The 11,226-nt window shown below is 39.0% G+C and overlaps 1 pseudogene; it reads right to left on the bottom strand.

The window, feature by feature from the left end:
- Positions 1-8,114: 8,114 nt before the first annotated feature.
- On the bottom strand, positions 8,115-9,969 carry LOC118846663 (annotated as a pseudogene).
- Positions 9,970-11,226: the final 1,257 nt, after the last annotated feature.

Genomic DNA, 11,226 nt, shown 5'->3' with positions numbered 1-11,226 from the left:
TGATGCAGATCACACACACACACACATATATATATATATATATATCACTATATATTCATATATATATATATATATGAATATATAGTGATAATTAATGGAAAGTAAATTGGGAACCCAAAATGCTAATCAATAGATATTTGTGTGACTATGGACAAGGCATTTAAATTCCCTACACTTTATTTTCCTCTTATGTAAAATGAGAGAGTTCAACTTTCTGATCTAAACCTGTAGAAATCTACAGTATTTCCCAATTGGTATGTTTGGATCATTGAACATGGTATTTACTCAAATTAAAAAAAAAAGATTTAATTTCTTTTCTTTTTTTTCTAAATTTCTAATAGAAAAAAATAACATTACTGTTTTAGAACACTCATGAGACATGGACCAAGGTAAAATCAAAAGAAGTAAATTCTAGATTAACTAGAAAGAAAATGAAAACTATTAAAACTTTATTCTCTGTCATCATCATCATCATCATCATCATTTATTTTGATCCTTCTTTTGTGTGGTTAAGACCTGTCCTAGGGTGCAGTTGAATGAATGGTCTGGCAATTGGTGTTTCCTTTCAAATACAGAGAGTAAACAGGAATAAAATAAGCTAGATTATGCATAGACAAATGGCAGAATTATTCAAACAAGCTGCACTCACTGGGATATTGGTCAGTAATGTTGATGGTAAGTGGTGCCTACTACTCAGTCTCTGTCTCGGAACTTCTGCTTAGGCTCTGCCATGCTTAGAATGTAGTCCTCACTACTCCCAATTGTTTACAACCTTTAATTTCTCTCAAGAACAACCTTAGCTACCACCAAGTATAAAATCAACTTCCCGATCCTCCTTAGTTGCTTTTGCTTTCATTCTCATCAAAATATTGAGGACTTACTCATTTAATGCTTAAAGCCTAAGAAAGAATTCTTTCCTTCATTTGTAGTGGTATCTTCACTGTTCTGCATCCTCTTTCTTCTGAGCTCCAGTACTGCATCACCATTTGCCAATTTGGCATTTCAAACAGGGCTCCATGGAGATATCTTAAACACAAGTCCAAAGCAAAATAAATTATCGTTTTTCCCCACACCCATCCCTCTCTCACATATCCCTATTCATATCAACAATACCACAAACTTAAGCATTATCTTCAAGTCCTTGATTTTTCTCAACCTACATTCCGATGAGTTATCAAATCTAGCTCTTTTCACCTATGTGATGTTTCATGTGTGTCTGACCTCTTCTCAATTCAAATAGCCAACACATTAGTTCAGTGCCTTAGTAATGCTCACCCAGACTATTGCAATGGCCTCCCAGTTGTCTTCCCTGTCTCAATTCTCTCTCTGCTTCAATCTCTCCTCTAAACGCATACCAAAATGGTATTCCTTAAACAAAAAATAACCATGCCTCTCTCCAACACAATAAATTTCTGTGGCTTCATATTTTCTTTAGGATAAAATATCTTCCCTGATTGGCTTTTAATATGTTTCATGATCAGGCCCCAATCTACCTTTCAAACATCATTACACATTACCCCTCTTTTTGTCCAAACTGAACTTTTCTCTTTACCTCTGTTTCAATAATCTGGCTAGCAGCTGCTGTGGGGGTGTAAAAGCAACGACAACCCGCTCACAGAACACTTCAAGCCCAGGTCTTTTTGATCTGCCTTACTAAGGAAAGCAGCATTAAGGGATTAACGATCTTACTTTATGTTAGGGGTCCCTGACCAGCAAGGACCCCAATCTCAGTATGCAATGATGAGGTGGGAGTCAGGGAAGATGCAACTCTGATTTATTGGGAGACATTATCCAGTTTTATAGGGTTTTGAACTACATAAGCAGAAGCAGGTGTTCAAGGGGTAAGGGGATGAGAGCATGGGGAGATTGATATCAGGTGGGAAGAATCTGGATTGTTGTAAACTATGATTCCTACAAGCGTATGGGAAAAACTAGGGCTGTAGTAAGGTAGTTTCCATGGGAGTATGGGAACAAAGTGGGGTGCTGTCCTACAGTATCTATGGAGGCATGGGAAGGCTCAGGCATGTAGCTGGCTGATATCAGAGCTGTATGAGCTATGTGAGGCACGGGGCAGGATGCCCTTGTAAAGTATCAAAGATGTTCCAGTAAGTAAAGTATCAAAGCATTGTTGTGTTAGGCACTGGTTCAAGAGCATTAGGTAGTGGCCAGCTGGGTTCCTCCTTCTGGGCTTGTGAGTCCCTGGTGAATGAACTCTGCCTGCATGAGAAAGGATGGCTGTGAGAGCGGGAGGGGTGCTGTTAGGGGGGCTGTTAGGGACAGAAGTCCTTCCTCCAGGCGCCTACCGTTCCAACTCCTACTAAGCCTATCTGGTTTTACCCAGGAAACAGGCCAAGTGCTAGGGTCTGAGCGAGCAGCCCCGGGGTTGGCACCAACTCCCTACAACTTTAATCCAGCACACAAATACCAGTTACTTAGTTCAGGGGAAAAAACCAGCACCCTGAATTACAGACCAAATACAATTCAACATCTGGATGTACAGCTGGGGAGCTCATTATAACAACTGGCCCAGAGTCACGCGCCACTCCTGCTGTGGCTCAGAGCTCTGAGAGAGAACACCAAACTCTGAGCTTATATATCCTGTTCAGGGCCCCAACGGCCCCAACCCCAGGCTGTGCTTGGAAAATTTCCCCACACCCAGTATCACATCAGATACAAATCAATGACTCTGAATTGTCTCAGTGCTGAGAAATACAAAAACATCCCACTTTATCTGCCCCATTCAAACAAAGGCCAAAATCATTAAAGGTGAATGGCAAAAATTCCCACCTTAATTACTATTACAACCTCATTCACAACATTTTATGTATTTTCTCAGTATATTCAATTTAGTTGAGGGACAAATGCTGGAATATACTATAATACAATATAAAGTTGAGCAACACGTATTGAATTTGAGAAAGAGTTATGACAATCTGTTACATTCTGTGAGTTTGTATCTGTTTGTTTATATGTTTAGCCTTGTGTGACTGGGCCTAGCCTTCAGGTGCTTCTGAACTTCTTTCAAGTAGAGAGCCCTGCCCTTCTTATTCTTTATGAGTATAAATATTTGTGTAGCATCAATATGCTGAAAAATGAATTTGACTGGGTTTGTTTGAGTGAATAAAGCCTCTTGGATAAGTTAATTACGATGTATATCGCCATATTATTATTTGAGAAAAAAATAGGAAAAGGAGAGGAGTGTCAATGATGAACTAGCCAATTGTCCAGCTGAAAAAATGCCAGTGTGATGTCTGTTCAGTTATTCATGAGATTTTTGAAAATATATTAATGATAATACCTTTTAGCTTCAAGAAATGTCAATATAGCTTTTAATTAAATATTTTGCCAGTTATCAAATAGTTGAAAAGATTAAATATAATTTTAGAATATTTAAAAGAAATAGGCATTACAAAAGAATGACTACTTGCAAATTTTAATTTTAAAAAACTGAATCTGCATTATGCCTGGAAAAGAGATTCTAACTTTTTGGATTGGTTTAAGGTAAGAAGAAAGGAAGTACTTGTAGACTAGAGTGACAAAAATTCTATGTCCCAAATTCTGATTCCTCAAACTTAACTTTTGAAAAAGTAGTTTAACCATCTAATTTAGGACTGTTGAACAAGTACACAGGGTGAGGGCTGGGGATGGCAGTTTGTAAACATTGGATAAGCAGTTGCAGATGTGTAGAGATTTGAGAGAAACTGAAAACACTGTGCAAAAATATCCCTTCCTCCCTCACATAGCTGCATGACAATGCAGCTATGTGCTAGAGGATCAAGGCCTGGTTGGATGTAAGGAAAGGAAGAGCAGCTTCCAGGAGCATTGAAGGGTGCATTAGCCTTTCATACTGAAGTTGAAATCAATTGAAAATATACATAGATCAAGAAGCTATAAGCTCCATCACAATATGTTTACACACTCCACTGGTAATTATAGGAGAGCAGGGGGAAAAAGGAGGACCTAGATAGCATTGGCTGGATGTTTCTGGTTGCTTTTTCCATTAGGATATGTTAGTGAGTTTATACTTAGTTTTGTCATTTAATTGACTAAAACTCAGGAATGCATAGTATTTGGTTGTGGGAATCCTATGGAGATTGGTTTTTGAGATACCTATTTTTGTGAAGTTAGCAGAACCTGCATGCTAGATGGTATTTTCTAAAAATTTCCTCTTTCTTAAATTATATATATTTCATATGTTCAAGGACACTTATAGTGAAAATGAATGATGCTCTGACAAGATTGGGTGACCACAGTTCCTGAAATGTCCACTATTAGTTCATAGAGAATGTATTAGAGGTCAACACCAAGTAGATGAAACATGACTAAATAGCAATTCTTTGGAAAATGATCTTGGGTTTAAATTGAATGCAAGGTCAAGATGGCTGTCACATCAAAGAGGTAAGAGACTTTTTCTGCTTGGCCCCAGAGATAAAATCCACGAGCAAATGGTTTCAAGTTCTAAAGGAATAGATTTCAGTTTGATGTAACGTAAAGGTGCCTAACAATTAGAACTACCTGAACATGGAATAGCCCACTTTGTGTGTTGCCCCCTCTTTGGAGGTCTTCATTTAAAGTCTAGAGGACATTTTTTTTTTGGTATGAGAAGAGAAAATTAGGTAATGACTGGTAATAGATGGCCTCTAAAATTCTGTACAATTGTTTTAGTTTAACTCCTCGCAATTAGTTGATGAGGAAAAGAAGGCCCAGAGAAATTCAGTGACTTATACAATGTCATTACACATAGGAAGTGGAAGAATTGTAACTTGAACAGAGATCCTCTACTTCCAAATTCTCTGTATGTAAATTTTCAAAGATCATGTAGCTTGTTAATAATAATGATAAAAATAGCAATTGTTTACATAGCACTTTAAAGCTTGCAAATTGATTCATGTGGATTTATCTCATTTCATCCACAAAAGAGATCTGTAAGGTCAATGCTACTATTATCCAAATTTTACAAAGGTGGACACTGAGGCTGGGAGAGGGTAGGCAACATACAATTAGTGAGTGTCTGATGTGGGATTTTAATTCAGGCTTTCCTGACTCCAGGTCCACAGCTCTTACCCACTATACCATCTAGTTACCTAGTGGAAGAACATGAAGTAACATCAAATATAGGAACTAAATGGAAGACTGCTAAGAATGAGGAAGCAAGAACATAAATGCTAGCATTTAAAATCAACTGGGGATGATGATAGAGAAGGAGAGGGATTTTAAAAATTTCCAAACCAAAGAGGCTCCAAGTCTATAGTAATTACAAGAGAGAAACTTTTTTCTTAATAGTATTTTATTTTTTCCCCAATTGCATATAAAGATAGTTTTTAACATTTATTTTTGTAAAATTTTGAGTTCCAAATTTTTCTCCCTAGTTCCCCTCTCCCCTCCCCATGACAGCAAACAATCTGATATAGGTTATACATGTCAAATCATGTTAAACATATTTCCACATTAAACATGTTGTGAAAGAAGAATCAAAACAAAAGAGAAAAAACACAAGAAAGAAAAACCAAAAAATAAAAATAAGTGAAAACAATATGCTTTGATCTGCATTCAGACTCCATAGTTCTTTCTCTGGATGTGGTGAGCATTTTTTATTGCTAGTCTTTTGGAATTGTCTTTGATTATTGTATTGCTGGGATAAGTTAAGTCTATCCTAGTCAATCAATGTGCAATGTTGCTGTGGCTATGTACAATATTCTCCTGGTTCTTCTCACTTCACTCAGCATCAGTTCATGTAAGTCTTTCCAGGTTTTTCTGAAACCTACCTGCTCATTAATTCTTATAGCACAACCGTATTCCATTACATCCATATACCACAACTTGTTCAGCCATTCCCCAATTGGGGGGCATCCCCTCAATTTCCAATTCTTTGCCACCACAAAAAGAGCTGCTATAAGTACTTTTGTACATGTGGGTCCTTTTCCCTTTTTTATGATCCCAGAGAGAGACTTCCAAGAAAAAAACCAGTCTTTAATTTGATCTTCCTGCTACATACTATCTGTATTATGCTGGGTTTTTTACTTGCTAGAAGGTTCTGATGAGGGCACAGTCTCTGGGAACTCCCTTGAATCTGGAATACTGTCTCTGGGAGCCCCCTTGAACTCTCCTTGAACCTTCCAACTAGATCTGGCCTTCCCCTGAGGCCATAAGCCTTACACTATCATAAGGCCCAAATCTCTACCTAGCCTTGCCCTTTATTGTCCAGCTACTTCCCACCCTTGATAACTATCAATATCCATGCCTTCAGCTACTTCCCACACTTAATCCCATTCTCTTGGTTCCTGGAGTCTGACCTCATCTAGGTCCCATCAAGCTTCTCCTTAGACTCCTCCTCAAGACCCTCCCTAAACTCTTCCTCTAGTCACCCCAGACCACCCCTCAATCTCTCCCACAACTTGGTGTATATAATCTCCATCTTGCCTCCATGAAGGTGCTCAGATTCAATCTAGCACAGTAGATTGAATCTGGCCAGCTTGTGAAAAGAGGCATCACAAAGGGTGGGATTTCTTAAGACAACCAATTATCGTGAATCCCTAATAAACGTTCTCTTTTTCTTTGGCTAAGAAGGCTTGAGTCGAATTCTTTCGGCAGGACGCAGAGTGTTGGTATTTTGGGGTCTCGAGCCCCCCCTAGAGACCTATGGTTCCCTACCTTCATCATTTTGCTTAAACCTCTTCAGTTCTAGGTGTCAAAGATCTGTTTTTTTTTTAAATTTTCTTAGACTAGGTTGTTTTTGAGAGTCATTTTTCATAAGCATCACACTACCGAAGTCATAGGAAAAAGTCCCTGATATTAGAATTTGGCATGAAAAAGAGAGGTACCATAAACATCTTAAATGCTCTGATACAGCAACTATTTGGAAATTTTTAAGCACAGCCCATGATGGTTTTCCTGATTTGAAGCTTCTATATTTTAATGGGGAGTTGAGGGGAGGGCAAATTTTTAAATCTCCATCTCATAGAAAAGATCTGATAAATTCTGTTACCAAAAATCTCCAAAGAGGAAAACTTTCCAAAGAGTGAAATATTTAATGCAAAGCTCTTTTGCTGTCTTTCTAATTTCACATACTAACCTAAGAACCAATTCTTCACTGTGAAGTGAACTGCCCCAGGGATATTTCTAAATTGAATAACAATAAATCCCAGTGGAACTAAAGTATTTTCTTTTGCAATTTTATGTCACTGTTCTTTCAGACTGATGGACTATCTGTCTTTTCTTCAAAGAACAGGAATGCTAATAGAGTTCCTTGGCTTTACTTTAGTTATATGGTTGTTGAATTGAAGCCCTCTGAGGACTAAATTAACAATAATGTTTCTGAAGGCTTTTAAGGTTTTCTGAACAGAATTCTTATTCTTTGTACCTTGTATAGAAAGTGGGCTCTGAATTATCCACAAAAAAAGGATTTCTTACTAGAGTCTCTATTCTTTAAACCTATGTAGGCCTGTGGGAACTTAATCTTTATTATCTATTGCCATTTTTTGCCTTTTTTTTTTTTACTGGAATTATGGTTAATTGGTCAAGGGAATTTTCAGGAAACACCCTGTACCAATTTTATTTATCACCTGCTCTGCAATATATATATATTTTAAGGAGCTGCCTAGAGATAAAGTTTGCTAAGAAGTTAAGTTACTAGCTCATGTCACCCATCAGTATGTATTAGAGGTGAGACTTGAACCCAGATCTCAATTCATTACTCTATATTTTCCCACAGGATTAAGACACAAATTATTTAAAGTAGCTATGTTTTTTTTTTTACAAATTCTCTAATTTTATATATATATATATATATATATATATATATATATATATACACACACACACACACACACACAAATATATAATATATATATTTGCATTTTTCCTTAAAGCCTCTAATTTTTTGGACATGATGGAATTTTGTTTTACGGACACACATGGAAAAATTGGACATGATCACAGTTTTGATAGTGTAGACAAACTAACCAGATAGCTATCTGTACTATCAAGGCTGCCTTCATAGCATCATGGTATCTTCCCAACAGTTGCCTAAGTAACAGATAAGCTACGTGTGTTTAAGCTGATGAGTTTTGGATGTGACATGCTGTAGAGTTGTATGGAGCAGGTAACTAGTACTCTTACCCTTCCTCTTCACCTTCTCCTTCAACAAAATCCACACCAGCCTCCTCATAATCTTTCTCCAGGGCAGCCATATCCTCAGTGCCTCAGAGAACTCTTCTTCCTCCATGCCTTCCCCCACATACCAATGGATGAAGGCATGCTTGGCATACATCAGATCAAATTTGTGTTCTAGGTGAGTCTAGGCTTCAGCAGTGACTATGGTATTTCTTAACATGCACATAGCCCACTGTACGTTGGCCAGGTTATCACTAGGAACCACAGTGGGAGGCTGGTAATTGATGCCAACCTTGAAGCCAGTTGGGCACCAATCCACAAACTGGATGCTATGCTTTGTCTTGATGGTGACAATAGCGGGATTGACATCTTTGGGAACCACATCACTGTGGTAGAGTAGGAACCAAACCATGTACTTACTGTGGCAAGGGTTATATTTCACCATCTGGTTGGTAGGCTCAAAGCAAGCATTGGTGATCTCTGTTACAGAAAGTTGCTCATGGTAGGCTTTCTCAGCAGAAATGACTGGGGCACATGTGGCAATATGGAAATCGATATGGGGATAGGGCACCAAGTTGGTCTGGAATTCTGTCAGATCAACATTCAGGGTACTATCAAATTGGAGAGAGGCAGTGATGGAGGACACAATTTAGCTAATAAGACAATTCAGATTAGTGTAGGTTGGGCATTCAATGTCAAGGTTTCTGCAACAGATACCATAGATGGCCTCATTGTCTACCATGAAGGCACAATCAGAGTGCTCCAGGGTGGTGTGAGAGTTCAGAATGGAGTTGTAGGGCTCCACTATAGCTGTGGAAAGCTGAGGGGCTGAGTAAATGGATAACTCCAGCTTGGACTTCTTGCTGTAATCAACAGACAGACAGTCTATCAGCAGAGAGGTGAAACCTGAGCCAGTCCCACCACCAAAGCTGTGGAAAACCAAGAAGACTTGGAGACCTGTGCACTGATCAGGCAGCTTTCAAATCCTGTCTAGAACCAAGTCGATGATTTCCTTGCCAATAATGTAGTGCCCACAGGCACAGTTATTGGCAACATATTCCTTCCCAATGACCCAGTTGTTCAGGATGGAAGAGTTGGCAGTAGGTTCTGATGAGGGCACAGTCTCTGGGAACCCCTTGAACCCTTGAACTCTCCTTGAATCTTCGAACTTGATCTGGCCTTGGCCTGAGGCTATAACCATTAGGCCCAAATGCCTACCTTGCCCAGCGCTCTATTGTCCAGCTGTTTCCCACCCTTAATCCTGTTCCACATCCTTAATCCTGATCAAAATATCTATACCCTAGCTCTGTTACCCTAGCCCTTTATTGTCTTTAGCTATTTCCCACCCTGGAGTCTGACCTCATCCCAGTCCCTTCAAGCTCCTCCTTAGACTCCTCCTCAAGTCCCTCCCTAGACCCCTCCTCTGGTCACCCCAGAACTACCTCTCAATCCCTCCCACAATCTGTGTATATAATCTCCATCTTGCCTCCATGAAGGGGATCAGATCCAAAAGGGGCTCAGATTGATCTGGCCCACTTTCCTTACAGGCATCACAAGGGGTGGGATCTCTTGGGGCAGGCCTATTTCGCTAACTGTTAATAAACTTTATCTTTTCCCTTGGCTGAGAAAGCTTGAGTCGAATTCTTTCACCAGGACCTGGTATGTTGGTACTTTGGGGTGTCGAGCACCCCTCACCCCAAACCCTCTTCAGTTCCAATACGAACTTCATTAAGTTGGTTCCAGATCTACAAACACTGCTCTGCGGACATGTTTGCCAGCTCCTGTTTCACTGAAGAAGGTGTTGAAGGAGTCATCTCCCCCAATGGTTTTCTCACTTGGCATCTGCCCATCAGGCTGGAGACTGTGCTCTGTCAGTACAACTCCTAGCAGGCACTGCCAATCTGGACACCAGGTTGGCCAACGTGGATATACACTCATGCATGGTAGTTAGTGGGTTAAACAGAGACTAAGACGGCAAAAGCAGGAATACCTGGGTTCGCGTTACAGCCCTCTGTAAGCCAAGAGTCAAGTTAAGTAACATACCTATATCTCTATCTCTATCTCTATCCCTATCTCTATATCTATCTATCTATATTATTTTTTTTTTTACAAATTTTTGTAGTTAGTAGTAATTGAAGAGTGAATTGTAGAGAGAACACTTGAGATCAGGAGAAGCACCCAGTGCTCTCTTTCACATATATCAAGGAAAACCAAGGTATATCCCAATTGGTACTAAAATAATATCAAATTTATAAAACTATTATGTTGATTATCTTCATTATTGTCATTATTATTAAAGAATTCAAGTTTGTTGGTAAGAAAGTTAGTGTCATTTCTGAGTAAGGAGACTGTACAATTGCAGTATTCACTACAAAGTACTATGCTCACAGAGACTCATGGTCTGGGGTTTAGGTGAAGGTACAAAAACTTCTTTTATCATTGACAGCTTGAAAATGTAAGTAAAACAAGACTAAACAACAACAACAACCACCTTTGCTTTCAGATGTAATGCTTGGTTTGCATTCTTCCGTAAATTAGCTTCCCTGGGGAAACATCCTAATTTTGGCTCCTGCTGGTCAGTGAGTGTGAAAGACTCACTGCCCACTCTGGCTTGATAGAAAGCTGACCGTGCTACAATTAGGGCCATAAAACACAGACTGTAATATATTGAGCTATATTCCTGAAGGAGCATTTCCTGTTCACTTATGTTTTCAGTAAAACAAGACATCAATCAACAAAATAGCTGAAGCAGCTGCCTGTTTAGTAAATAGCAATTGAAGAGGGAATTGCAGAGAGAATACTTGAGGTCAGGAGAAGCACCCAGTGCCCTCTTTCACAGATCCCAAGGAAAGCCAAGGTATTTTTCCCATTGGCACAAAAACAATACCAAAGAAATAAAATGAAATAAAAATGGAAAAATACATGAAGTTTCAGCCTCAGAAAGTACGCATTTTAAAAAAGCAAGACTGCTGAAAACCCCAGTGAGTTTCTTTTCTGGGCACCTGAAAAGTCAGTCTTCTTGCCTTTTCACCTTAGAGCTGCAACTAAGATAAAATCAGTTTCTTGCCATGGATTTAGGAAGACTTGGTATTGATTAGCTACTTCATCATGACA

Source organism: Trichosurus vulpecula, chromosome 4 (genome assembly GCF_011100635.1).
Source record: "Trichosurus vulpecula isolate mTriVul1 chromosome 4, mTriVul1.pri, whole genome shotgun sequence".
NCBI classification, from domain to species: Eukaryota; Metazoa; Chordata; class Mammalia; order Diprotodontia; family Phalangeridae; genus Trichosurus; species Trichosurus vulpecula.
Note: the sequence above shows the minus strand (reverse complement) of the source record. Positions and strands in the feature narration are given on the sequence as shown.